Consider the following 12,197-nt stretch of genomic DNA (forward strand, 5'->3'; position numbering starts at 1 on the left):
GTGCCCCAGGCGCCGCAGCCGTTGGCCTGGCCCATGGTGCTGCAGCTGGGCAGACGGCTATGGTGTGGCCGTGCCCCACGCCGAGCAGCGCCAGGCACGGGCCGGGCCTGAGCAAGGCTGGGAGCAGTGTCCCTGTGCTGGCAGTGCCGCTGGGCTGGGAGCCTGCGTCTCCCTGCTGCCCTGCGCCGGCACGGCGCCGCACTGGGGCAAGGCGGGGCGCTGGTGACCGTGGCCACCCGGGTGTCACTGCCGCACACTGTGATGCGCCGGCCGGGTCATGGGGCAGAGCTGCGGGTGCGGGCTGGGGGCTGCGGGCACAAAGGGCAGTCTTCTCGGCCGCCCAGCACCTCTTATGACACAGTGACACTGCTGCTGGCTCCCACGATGCCCCCTTTGCTCTCCGCGTCTCAGCCCCACATGCCCAGCGCTGGCTCCTGCCATGGAGAGGGTCGAAGGGACGTGCTCAGAGATGAGCTGCCTTTGTGTGTCCTGGTGGTGGCTGCAGGGAGGCAAATGGTGCCTAGGACAAGGGCAGAGATAGGCTTCATGCTGGAGGAGCTCCCAGCTTCAGCAGCTGGCTCTGTATTGGTGAAAAGCCCCCAGTGCACAGGCCTCCCCACACAGCTGCAACATCGCCTGTTGTTGCTAGCACAGGAGGACTCGAGCTCTGGAGGGGGCAAGCAGCAGGCCCTGTGCACGCTTGAGAACCAGGGCTCAGACGATGCCCCAAATCCCAAGTTTCACGCTTCCTCTGCAGGCAGTCAGCCTAGTGGTCAGCCCCACATTAGTGACCCCCCTCCACTCCAGGTGTCTAAAGGTGGCATCAACATGTGAAGTGGGAATCTCAGCTACAATCCCAGTCTGAGAATGGATTTCAGTTGCCTAAACACTAGCACCAGCATCCACTTGTGATGCCTTCGAGAATTCCTTGCGGTGCCCTGGGATACCCTAATGCCTTTAGACACCCACTTCCAGGCAGCTGAATCCCAGCTTGACTCAGGTCCATCCCAGGAGTCTGCAGAAAGACTCAAAAGACTATGCAGAAGGATTAGGTAGGCTCATGAAAATGCTTGCACACAGGTACTGAAATGTAAGTTCTTACATGTGCAGTCTGCATCTGAGTGCCAGTCCAAATGTTTGTGAAACCTGCCGGGATGATCTTTCTCAGCCTGCACTGATGCTTGGCTCTTGAGTGGATGCCAAAGTGCTTTGGCTGCAAGTTGCTCTCCTAAATCAAGTGGCTGAGATGTGTGTGGCAGAACAAGAGCTCGCACCTGGCTGGTGCACGAGGCTGTGTTGCTCCATGAGGAAATGCGCCATGGCATAGGGCCCGAGAAGGGGAGGCGGATGCAAGACAATTGGTTGATATTGCCAAGCTCCAGAAGTGAGTATCCATCCCAGTGAGCAGGAAGTTGAGCAAAGGGAGCAGGAGACCTGCCTGGATGAACATGGAGCTCCTGGCCAAACTGCAGCCCAGGAAGGATGTGTTCAGAGGGTGGAAGGAGGCACAAGTCACCTGGGAGGAAGATAGGGACATTGTTGGAGCATTCAGGGCTAGGGCTGGGAAGGTCACCTGGGGTTGAATCTGGCAAGGGATGTGAAGGACAACAAGAAGGGCTTCTCTGAAGACATCTGTAACCAAAGGAAGACTAGGGGAAATGTGGTTGTGCTGCCAAAAGGGACAGGGGCTCTGGTGCCAAAGGGCACAGAAAAGGCTGAGGTACTACACGCCTTCTTTGCCTCAGTCTTTGCTGGTAAGAGTGGCCCTCAGCAGTCCCAGGCCCCAGAGACCAGGAGGCAAGTCTGCAGAAAGGCTTTCCCTTGGTGCAGGAGGATCGGCTTAGGGATTACTGAAGCAAACTCCAGGCCTGGTCAGCCTCCTCTCAATGCCTGGCACAGTGATGGAGCAGCTGCTGCTTGATACCATTTCTAAGCACATTAGGGGGAAGAAGGTGATCAGGAGCAGTCAGCATGGCTTCACAAAGTGGAAATCATGCTTAACCAACCTGACAGTTTTCCCCGATAGCATGACTGGCTGGGTGGAGGAGGGAGCAGTGGCTGTTGTCTCCCTTGACTTCAGGAAGGCTTTCCACGCTGTCTCTCATGACATCCTCACAGGCAAGCTGAGCAAGTAGGGGCTGCATGAGCAGATGGTGAGCTGGATTGACAAGTGGCTGAATGGCAGAGCTCTGAGGCTTATGATCAGTGGCACAAAGTCTAGGTGGAGGCCTGTAGCTAGTGGTGAACCCCAGGGCTGAAAGCTGGCTCCAATCCTGTTCCACTTGTTCATCAATGACCTGGATGAAGGGACAGAGTGCAGCTCAGCAAGTTTGCTGATGATACAAAACTGAGAGGAGTGTCTGACGCACCAGAGGGCTGTGCTGCCATTCAGAGGGACCTTGACAGGCTGGAGAAATGGGCAGAGAGGAACTTCATGAAGTTCAATAAAGGGAAGTGCAGAGTCCTGCCCCTGGGCAGGAATAGCCCCATGTAGCACCACAGGCTGGGGGCCAACCTGCTGGAAAGCAGCTCTGCAGAGAAGGACCTGGGAGTCCTGGTAGCCTGCAAGGTGCCCTTGTGGCAAAAAAGGCCAATGGTATTGTGGGCTGCATTAGGAGGAGCACTGACATCGTGCAGGTGATCCTTGCCCTCAGCCCAGGGGAGGCCACAGCTGGAGTGCTGGGTCCAGTCCTGGACTCCCCAATACAAGAGAGATGTGGAGCTCCTGTAATGAGCCCAGTGAAGGGCTACTAAGATGATGAAGGGATGGGAGCATCTCTCGTATGAGGAAAGGCTGAGAGAGCTGGGACTGTTCAGCCTGGGGAAGAGAAGGCTTGGAAGGATCTTATCAGTGCGTATAAATATCTGAAGGGAGAGTGTAAAGCGGATGGGGCCAGAGTCTTTTCAGTGGTGTCCGATGATAGGATGAGGGGCAATGGGTACAAACTGAAACACAGGCAATTCCATCCATCAAGGAAAAACTTCTTTATTGTGGGGGTGACTGAGCACTGGCACAGGTTGCCCAGAGAGGCTTTTCACGCCATGAAAAGAAAGCAGACTGACAGGGCAAGTCTTCAAGGAAAGAGATGGCAGAAGACAGAAGTTCTCTGTGGATGAGGGGCAAATCTCTTCTGAGGCCTGTTGACATTCAGGTCTTGTTTAGTCGTGGTGTTTCTTGAACCTGAACCACTTGAATCCTAGGTGTCCTGGGAACAACTGCAGTCGGAAAATATCCCACCTGCCACGCCTGGGTGCTGCCTGTCTCGAAAGCTGCTTCTGCAGCAGCATTACCTCTTGGTAACTTCTCTCCCACCTGACTGGTACCTGCTGTTCTCTGGGGGTGGCCCTGGATTCCCAGGCAGAGAGGCATTTCTTCCCCAAATCTTGCTTGCAGTCTCTGGCAACAGCAAGAGCAGTGGTCCCGCTCCTCAGGCACTTCCCCTCCTGCTATGCAGCTATGCCAGGCCATCCAAAGAGACCTGCCGTGCCTGCAGAATTGTATAAAAGGAGCTGTAATACCTGTAGTGCCCATGTGTTTTTCAAGGAGAGACAAGGAGCAGTCAAATAGTCCTGCAGAAAAGTGTTTTATTTTCCTTTTTCTCTTTCTCCTTTTTCTGTTTTCTTTCCTTGTTTCTTTTTCCTTTTTCTTCCCTCTTTCCCTTCCTGTTTTTTCCTTTCCCTTGTTTTCTTCCCCATTTTACTTTCCTCTTTTTCCTTATTTGTCTTTTCCTTTTCTTTTTTCTTCTTCCTTTCCTTTTTTCTTCCCTTTTTTCTCATTTTTTCTTTCATTTTTCTTTTCTTCTATTTGTATTTCCTTTGTTGCTTTTTTCTTTTTCTTTTTTATCTTTTTTCTTTTTCTTTCCCTCTTTCTTTCCCTATTGTTTTTTCCTTTTGCCTTCCTGTTTTTAGTTCTTTCCTTTTCCTTCTTTCTTTTCTTTCCTTTCCTTCCCACTTTCTCCTTCCCCCTTTTTCCTTCCCCTTTTTTCTTCTTTCCTTCTTTTTCATGTTGTCTTTTTTCATTCATTTTTATTTCCTTTTTTCTTTTCATTCTTCTCTTTTTCTTTCTCCTTTGTTCTTTCCTTTTTTTCGTTTCCTTTTTCTTCCCTTGTTTTTTTCCTTCCTGGTTTTCCCTATTTTCTCTCTCTCTTTTTCTCTTCCCCATTTTCTTCCCCTTTTTCCTTTCCTTGTTTTCCTATCTCTCCTTGTTTTTCTCTCTTTCTTCTTTGTTTTTCTTTCCTTTTCCCCTTTTTATTTGCTTCTTTCATCCCTTTATTCTTTCCCTATTCTTTCCCTGTATTCTTCCCATTTGCCTTCCTTTCTCTCATTTTTCTCTTTTCTCTCTGCTCTCCTTACTTTTCTTTCCTTGCTTTTTTCCCATCCTTTTATTCTTTTCTTATTCTTCCCCTATTCTTTCCTCCTTTTGTCTTTCCTTGTTTCTGTGCTTTCCTTTTTTCTTTCCTTCATTGTCATTTTTTTCTTTCTTTATATGCTTTTATTTTTTTCTCTTATTTTTAAGGGTGTTTCTTGTTTCCCTCCTTTTTTGCTTTCCTTTTTGCTTCCCCTTTTCCTTTGCTGCCTCTTTTTCCTTTCCTTTTTTCCTTTCCTTTCCTTTTTTCTTTCATTTTTCTTTTCAATTTCCTTTATTTTTTCCATTTTTATTTCGTTTCCTTTCATTTTTTCTTTAGTTTTCTTTCCTTTCCTTTTTTCCTTCTTTATTTTGTGTTCTTCTTTCCTAGATTTTAATTCTTTTATTTCTTTTTGTTTGCCTTTTTGCTTCCCTTTATCTGCTTTTTACTCTCTTATTTCTCCCTTCTTTCCTCTTTTCATTTCTTTTTCCATTTTTCCATTTTTTCCTTTTCTGCCTTCCTTCCTTCCTTCCTGCCTTCCTTCCTCTTTTTTTTTCCTTTTTTTCCTTTTATGCTTTCATTTTCTCCCTTATTTTTTGTGGTCTCTTGCCTTGTTTTCCTCTTTTTTTGCTTCCCCTTTTTGCTTTTCTTTCTTTCTTCCTTTTTCTTCATCTTCTTCTTTCATTTCTTTCAGTTTTCTCTTTCCTTTCCTTTCCTCCATTTTTTATTTTTTTCTTTCTTTTTTGTTTTCATTTTCCTGTTTTTCCTTCTTTATGTCTGTGTTCTTCTTTCCTAGCTTTTTAATTCCTTTCCTTTTTTACTTTTTTCATTGCCTTTTTCTTTCATTTATTTTCTTTCCCTCTTTGCTTTTTTCCTTTTTTCTTTCTTTTCATTCCTTTTTTCCCTTTTCCCATTTTTTCTTTTTTCTTTTTTCTTTCCTTCTTTCTTGCCTTCCTTTCCTTTTTTCTTTCCTTTTTAGTCTCCTGCTTCTTTCCTGTTTTCCTTTCCTTTCTTCCTTTCCTTTTTCTTTCTATATTTTGCTCGTTTTCCCTATTTTTACTTTTTCCTTTCCCCTTTTCCTTCCCCTTCCTTGATTTCTCCTCTCTTCCTTCCCCTTCTCCTGCCCTGCTTTTCCCTTCCCCTTTTCCTTCCCTGTTTTTTCTTCCATTTTCCTTCCCTGTTTGCTTTTTCTTCCCTTTTTCTTCCCCTCTTCTTTCCTTTTTCTTTCCTTGTTTCTCTTTCCTTCCTTGATTGTTCCTCTTCTCTTTCCTCTTTTCCTCCCCTTTTTCTTTCCTTTTTGTTCCCCCTGTTTTGCCCAAATGAGGGGCAGGTTTAGCTGTTTAAAACAAGAATCCAGAATGTTTCCTTGCAGATTTTATGTCATCTTGGCTCATACAAACAAGTCAGAAGCTCCTGAGTCTTTCACCTCAGCCTGTCCAGTTGTTCAGACTACAAGCACTACAAGCACAGAAGCAGGAAGAGGGAATGGCAGCAGATCCCAGGGGGCTTATGGAGGAGACATGCAAAGCAGGACAGGAGCTCTGCAGGGAGCGTCTGGAGCATGTTTGGAGTGGAGCGCCATCGGATAATTGCAGAGGCAAGATGGCAGGCTGTTCTCCCAGTGCCTCCTTCTCCAAGCTCACCTGTTGCTGCTCAACAGCAACATTATCTGCACTTCTGCTCTGTTTCTGGTGCCTTCTGCTGCCCTCCGAGGGGTGCTGGAAGGACAGGGATGGCTCTGAGATGCTCCTTTGCATTATATTAATGTCAGTTTTCAAAGGAGGCAGTGGAGGGGCAGAGACACATGTTGCATGTGTCCTGCTCCCGCTGGGGCTTCTGCCTCTGGGCTGCTGCATCTCAGAGCTTGGGGAGCTGCATCCAGCTTCAGGCTCTGGATTGTTGTGGGCAGAAGCATCCTCCTGAGCAGCACCTGGGTGTCCTGTAGGCACAAAGAGCCAGTTAGCTAGTTTGTACTGGCCCTCTGAAGAGAAAAGGGGACTTTTGCAGTGGCACCACGCAGCCCGGGCAGATGGCAAGCTGCGGCCTTAACACCTATGGATGTGAGGGGCAGTTCAGGAGACACAAATACCCCTGGGGGCAATATCCTGCACAGGGGGAGAGTTCTGGCCCATAGTGAGCAAGGCTTTGCAGAGCAGAGCTCTACAGATGTTTAACAGCTGGGATGCAGTTTGTGGTGTGAGGAAGGTCATTCTGAACTTCCGGAAAAGTGTTGCAGGGGGAAGGCACTGCCGGAAGGTATTGAACCCTCCACACTTCTCTGCATTGCCACAGACATCTTCCCACAGCCAGCTCAAGACCTGCAACCAGCAGCCCTGGGCAGTGCCAGTCCCCAGTGCAGCCTCCTACCTGCGGAGCTGCCGGTGTGCTCGGGACACTCCTCAGCAGAGGGGCTGCAAGCCAAGGCCATGTCCCGCCCAAATATTGCTGTGCAGTTGTCAATGAGGAACTCCACCAGCACCAGCACCTGCACACGGAAAACCATGGGTGTCAGTGCAAGAGGCAGAAAATGTGCTCAAGAGTCTTGCTGCTCCTGACTGACATTTCTCCAGTGAAAGCTGTAGCTCTGTGGCTGCAGCTCCATTAGGAGATCTGCCTGTCACATATTGCAGATAGGCCAGCTGAGGGGCATCCCCCATGCTCCCAGGTGCTGCTGCTGCATTTAGCTGTTGCAATAGCCATGGGATCTGTGGGGGTGGCTCAGCTGTGCCCCAGTGGGGGGAGCTAGCTGGTGAGTTCAACATACCTTGTCATTCATCTCTTTCTGGACTTGCAGTGGGAGTGTGCTGTCCGTGCCTGGGCTCAGCATGTTGGGCCCAAAGCAGATGGCAAGGTTGTGGGAGTTCATCCTGCTGCTCTCTGCGTTCTGGCTAATGTGATGGAGCACAGCCAGCACGGGCTTGAGCAAGAGACGATTTGGCCGGGGCAGCTGGTCAGCCACCCTGTGTGAACACAAGCACAACAAGCCATGACTTGAGGGGGCAGTGGCCACTGCTTCTTGCCGTGAGCAAGTCTCAAGTAAACTCCCACAAACGGTGCCTTCTCCAAAGAGAGCAACGCCTGTGCTTACTTTCACTACTTTACACAAGTCCTGTCAAGAAACCCCCAGCGGTAGCTGGGTATATGGTTAAGTGCAAGATCTGGAATGACCAGATCTTGACTGCAAGGCGAGCGTTTGAGCACAGTGCCTGCTTTTCAGTAGATGGACAGTGTGAATGAAGGTAAGGTTGTCAGGAAACATCACAGGAAGCCTTGCAAAGGCCCATGAAAGCCTGTGCCTGTGTTGTGAAGTATCAGTACTAGCAAGCTGATAGAAATGGCAGGTTTTTCCATGCGACTCCCCATTTTTGGAGAAGGCCCCGGCCTCTCTCAGCCCCTCCAGAACACTATGACTGGCTACAACACTCACTCTTTCAGTTCTTCAATCTTTTCTTCCCTGCTTGGCTTCTCCAGAGCCAGCATCCACTTCTCGTACAGGGCCGCTGACAGGAGTTGGGAGGGGATATTGCAGAGGAAGTCCTGCAAGGCATATCATATACTATATCATATACTATTTCATTTATTAGAATTGGTTGTTCTGAAGGGGAAGAGGGAAGGTTTTCTTTGCCTGTGGAGAAAGAGAAAGTAGGAAACATGGTTATACGATGAGATACTTGAGTGGAGTGGGCTCAGTCTGGGCTTGCTTTCTGCTGGACTGCGTAGGTACAGGCCCAGCCATAAAACCTGGAGAAACTGAGCATGAGAGCATAGTCTCTCATTCTGTTTTCTTTGACAACAAGACCAAAGTTAGGCGTTCTTGCTGACCAAGTCTTTTCATGAATCAAATTTATAGCCTGGCCCCATAAAGATTTGTATTGATATAACTGAAGAGATTGCAAATCAGGGAATGGGAGAATTGGTTTGGATTATTAAATTTCCTTTGCCACCAAACAAATTACAGCTAAATCTTGAAGTCCTGTTTGCCTAGGAATATCTGAAAGAAAATTGCTTAGAAAAGATGAGCTTTTAAAAGGAAGTATGTTCTTAGTTTTTCACCATCTTGCAGTTGCATAGAGATGACAATACCATGTTTTTCCAAGTTTTTTGTTGTTGTTGTTAATAATTTACCTGTTTTGCCTTCATCTGCATCCATGTGGTAACCTTAAGAATATTTAATGAATTTATGAATGGCATAATCATAATTTCAGTAAGTTAGTCCTAAAATGTAATTATGTTTTGCCTATTAGCTAAAGCTTATTGCAAGCTTTGTTAACAAATCTCCTATAATAGTGTCTCCAGTGTCCCCTTTTTTATAGCTTCCTTTGAGCATCTTAGTCAAAGACTGAGGAATGAAATCCGCTCAACAAATGAGGAGGCACTTATGAAGAAAGAAATTTGTTGGGAAAATGTTTTAGTTGTTTTGGAGAAATGATTTACCTAGTTTTTCCTTGTAAAAGTGCAATATAATAGCAAATTCTAAACCATTTATGTAGCAGTTTATATATAGTTACCATTGCCACTGAGATGGGGATTGCAAGCAGTGGCATGGCAGGAACCACTGCGACTTTCCAGCCAACCTTCCCAGGCCAGCAGCAACATCCCTGCCAGGGAGGGAAGTCGAGGACTAGTGAACGCAGCCTTGGGGTGGGGGAGCAAGCGTGGGGGTGTGAAATAGTCACATAGGGTAAAAGCTCTAATCTCACTGTTTGTTAAGAAACCCCACTATACAGATCCACTGCGGGTTTTCATTTAATCTGTCTTGCCTGTGAAAAAAATCTAAAGTGAGAATGTGTGGGTGAACAAGGATGTATTAAGGCTGTTTTAAACTACACTTCCAAAAGCATCAGTAAGATACCATGTCTTAAAAGACTGTATCTGTGTTTGAAGAAGAATATAACCTGGAGGATAGTCCACAGGTGAGCAGATTCTGTGATAAAATACATGGTTCTCAAGATGAAAAAGTTATCTGAAGAAAAAAAAAAACTTGGATATAATGGATATATTATCATTTGTTTTTTTAAAAAAGGAAAATTATTTTGGAAAGGCAATTAACCTTGTTCAGGGATCATGTAATTTAACAATGTGAAGAATCATCAGTTTTCCATGACTAATAGCATAGGTGCAGTTGCCTCTAGATTCATTTATATAAGGCTGCAGCAAACCACGCCGAGTGGCACAGGTGCCCCTTTTCTTCAAAATCAAGTATGCAGAATTGATCCCTCTGATATTATGTTCTGTACTGTACTGCTATTTATGTAGGACAGTAAGTTTTTAAGACACTGTCTTGTTTGCTACTTCAGGAAATTGTAGCTTGATATTTGGTCTATTCTTTTGTGGATTGTGAGTGATTGGACTAGTTACCTGCCCCTGAAGATTAGCTGTTAAATCTAGATGGCACAGCAGCCATACGTCAAGGTCTCTCAAGATTTGGGAGAGAAGGGAGAGAAGAATGTTTGCAAAAGCTAGATTGCTTTTCAGTTTAGGTAATCAGAATGGGGAAAGCAGGAGGAAAATATGCAAGTTCAACTTCTATTAATAATTCTTCATGTCAAGAAAACTGTACTGGATATATGTAACAATTCCATTTCCTGATTTCTATTTCTATTCATTGTAAATCTGAATGGGGATTCTTTTTGTTTGTTTGTTTTGTTTGGAGTGTCTTGTTTTTACTGTAGTTTTGTGGCTGGTGTATGCTCTGCAAAGCTTTGGGCTCTATACAGTTAATTAATGAAAATAACATAGAATGAATAGACACATAAATGTGGAAAATCTTGATGCGAAAGCTTTACCTGCTTCAGAGTCTTTGCCTTTTGCACACACATGGATGTGGTCTTAATTTGCCTGTATTTTCTATCTTGCTACCTAAAGATAGTATAAATAATGATAATTTGTGATAATTCCATTGAAAAACAGACACTGGAGCAGAACATAGTACTGGGTTGTTCAAACTCTGATCTTTTCTGTGACTTCTGCCCTCGTGGCAGGGCGGTCGGCCTGCAGGGGTGAAACAAGCTGTTTCAGTTCTGGAGCAAGCTGCCTCAGAGCTAACCAAGGGCTCTGCAGGTGAGCCTGAACAAAGGAAGTGACTGTAGTATTAAAACAACTAGTAGATAGAGGGGTGAATCCGTACTGGATTGTCCAGGAGGACTCTGCAGGGGGACGACATGTAACTGGTAGTCGAAGATGTAAGAAAGCATGCAGTGGAGTGGACAAGAACTTGGCAGGACGTGGAAGTGGAAATGGAAGATATAGTAAGGAGGGAGGGAATTTGAACAAGAAAAGAGGGAAGATGCTAATCAGATTTTTTTTTAAAAAAAAAAGAGGGGGAGGAGATAGAGAATGAGTGGGAGAGTTCACCTAAAGCCGCTGGTTTAACAAAGAGGTCATACTCACAAAATTTTAACCCGAAGTGCTTTCCTTGTTTTGTCATATCTCTTAGTAGGATCACAGCTTTCTATTCAATAAAGGCGATAAATGCCTGCATTGAAGAGTAGACTATCCCAACTATTGTTGGGATGTTAGTGACTGTGGATATTTGACACCATAAATAAGACGTAGGGTTTTTGTAATCTGTTAGTAATTTTCCTCATTTCTTTGGTTGATTATAAGTGGCAACATAAGGACTAGAAAGGAGAGACGATCACATACATTCAAGTGAAGATAGATCATGTGGCAATGGTTTGCTTGCCAATAGTTCACTTGCAAGGAGAGATGGAAATCCTTGCAGGTAATTTCTGCGTGGCACGATTAGTGTCTCTTTAATGAAGTCAAGTGTAGTGAAAATGCTTATTATACACTGTAATCTTCCTTATGGGCATCCCAGTGTGCTCTTCTGTATGCTCATAACGAAATTCTCATATTGGGCCAGGATGGGTGCTGCTACTGGATACTGAGAAGCTTCTTTATTACCCTTACAGCTTTGCATTAACAATAACAGAGTGGAGCTTGGCAATCACTTTTGTGCTAACCTTTCTCTGATTCATCTTTAGGTTTAGTCTGTGCCTAATTCTTACTGGCCTTTACTACAGTAGTTAGCTCAGTGGGGGAAGACAATATCACTCCTTGCTAATACAGGTTGAATGCTAGTGTGAGTAAAAACTGCTTGTACCATATGTATTTTATAGCTACTTTTATACATCTTGTACATAGTGTGCTTTTCAGTAATCAGAAAAGAAGTATTATGTGTGTTATTCTGAGTTAATGATATCATAAATATTTCTTTAGGAGGGTAACATACATAATATGCAGCACACATAGTATGCAACTTGTCAGTTGAAACTTCAGGGAGAATATAATGACTGCCTAACATCTTTATCTTTTGAATGGAATAACTGGGGATGTTAACAATATCTTCCAGGGCTGGAACATTCACTGGAGGAGGAGAGTAATTTGTGCTTTGAACATTTAAAAAAATCTAAATTGCTCTTTGATTTTAGAAAAGGAAGAATATTTTGATCGCATACTAATCACTAATCACATAATTACCACAACCTGCAGTTCCTGTAGAGACATTCTGAACTGGACTACAAATAGGAATAAAAATCTAAGTAATCATATTACCTCAAGCTGAAAAATGATTGATAGTTTGTCATTACAATGTGTCTCCTAAGCACAAACCCAAACAGTAAAAATGAATTTTAAGGAAGGAATGGACCACAGATAGATAGCAATTTTTTATTCATTGTCTCTGTCGTGCAGTGGTGCTGAAATAATAATGCATTAGCATAAACTGTCTTTAATGAGCGTCTTCACTGCTGAATCTGTTCATTCCTAACGGTATCATGCAAAAAGTTCAGCAATCTTTTTCCTGTTTAAAGTCATCTTCAGTCTAGAGAGATATTTATTTCTCAAAGT

Source organism: Dromaius novaehollandiae, chromosome 25, assembly GCF_036370855.1.
Source record: "Dromaius novaehollandiae isolate bDroNov1 chromosome 25, bDroNov1.hap1, whole genome shotgun sequence".
Classification (NCBI taxonomy): Eukaryota; Metazoa; Chordata; class Aves; order Casuariiformes; family Dromaiidae; genus Dromaius; species Dromaius novaehollandiae.